At 48.8% G+C, this 1,804-nt stretch overlaps 1 non-coding gene across 1 annotated transcript; it reads left to right on the top strand.

The window, feature by feature from the left end:
• Window positions 1-1,231: 1,231 nt before the first annotated feature.
• TRNAW-CCA lies at window positions 1,232-1,303 on the top strand. Its single transcript has one exon. It is a non-coding gene; the product is annotated as a tRNA-Trp (tRNA).
• The last annotated feature ends 501 nt before the right edge of the window (window positions 1,304-1,804 follow it).

The following is a 1,804-nucleotide window of genomic DNA, read 5'->3' as shown; positions in this document are numbered from 1 at the left end:
CAAAAAAGAGGAAACTTTATATCCCATATATAAAGGAAAACTAGCATCACTTGCTATGATTTTTGAAAAATAAAATACATGATTGAAACTAAAAAAGGTATATTTCTTCTTTCTGCGACTTTAAGTGGCACAGTCCAACTCCGAAGAACGCGCAAGAGGGTGAAGCCGCGGCTGCAAATTCACGGCGGCATCTGCGGATGCTATTTACGAACGGATGTTCTAGAAGTTTTCCAGGAGGTCCGAGTATGCAAGAACAGTACCGCTACTGAAACCGAGACCCAACCACAGATCTTCAGGCCTTCAGCTTTACGCGCTCCCAACCAGGCTAATTTGTCCGTGCAGGGCTGGGACACACGAATGAGGAGCTATCCATCTGAACTATTTGTTTTTCCAATACATAATTGGTATTCTGTTTCTGTTTGGCGCTTCCTAAAACTCAGACATGGAAGGTTCCAGTTCCACCAGCACTGGGGATCAGCCTTGGCGCTCCACGCAGGGGACCTCCATGATGGCCAAGTCGGGGACCCCTGGCTGTCACCGTCCACAATCTCCCTCATGCCCAGCCATTGAACAGCGCTGCGACTGAAATCCTACGGTCCTAGGTCAAGTTCAGCGTCCCAGTGACAAAGCATTAATCTCCCCTTCCCCGTCCCCTCTTCTCTTTATCCTGGGATCGCATGGAGTGGCAAGACGGACAGAGCCCGGTGTCTGCAGGCGCTCAACACTACTTATTGTGGTTTTCTGTACTTGATGACATTTCCACAAAAATATGAGGTTTTTTTTTTTTTTAAAGCAAAACAACAGAAAAACCTATTAAGTACCCTTTTGATAAAGCTAAATAGTTTTCCTGTGTAGGTGTGACCCACGTGCAAATCGTCATGGTGCTTCCGTGTGGAGAAGGTCTGGGGAGAAGAAAAGCCCGACCCCTGGCGACCCCTACCCAGCCTTCCGTGTGTGCTGAGCCCCGCATTTCCCACGGCCGCTCGCTAGGAGCCTGGGGAGACGCGTTTTCCTGAAGGATGAGGCCGAGTCTTCCCCGAGCCCCCAGCCTTCTGCTTCTCATATGCTGCGTTTGCGTTTACACTGCGCTTTGAATATCCCGGTTATAAAGGGGCGAGGACCTCACGGGCAGTCCCAAACCATACCCGCAGCGCAGAAGCAAGCGCTGGGCGCTGTACCTGAGACCCTGAAACTAAGGCCTTCTAAAGTACAAAAACACCCCACCACCGCGGACCTCGTGGCGCAACGGTAGCGCGTCTGACTCCAGATCAGAAGGTTGCGTGTTCAAATCACGTCGGGGTCAAAGTTGCAGTTTTTCTCTAGGCAGCTGTGATTATGTTCAATTTCGTTAGTGGGCGAAACAAACGCCTCTCCGACTCCCAATCTCCCTTGCTCCTTCCTTAGCCCGAAGGCACTTATTTAGTGATACAACTTGGCAAGGGACAAGCACTTAAATTGAAGGATAAAGATAATTTGGAAGCGCGCAAAACTAGCAAAGAATGAGGTCCTGCTTCGCACAGCTATATCTCTCTAAGCTTTAACTCAGAGAGGGCATTAAAATCAGGGCATGAGGAAACGTTGTCAAGGAATTCAGTTTGGGGGAAAAAGTAGTTTTATTGGGTCCCAGGACTGGTACGGCGCAGTCGATCCCCTGGCTTGTCACCTTGGTGAAGAGGTCAATTTCCCAACTCTCTCTCTCTCTCTTTCTCTTACACACACACACACACACACACACACACACACACACAACAGGCATCTACACACATTGCACTTTTCATTGTATGAGTTTCTTTTGTCAAAAAAC

The sequence above is a fragment of the Choloepus didactylus genome, chromosome 21 (assembly GCF_015220235.1).
Source record: "Choloepus didactylus isolate mChoDid1 chromosome 21, mChoDid1.pri, whole genome shotgun sequence".
Taxonomy (NCBI): Eukaryota; Metazoa; Chordata; class Mammalia; order Pilosa; family Megalonychidae; genus Choloepus; species Choloepus didactylus.
Note: the sequence above shows the minus strand (reverse complement) of the source record. Positions and strands in the feature narration are given on the sequence as shown.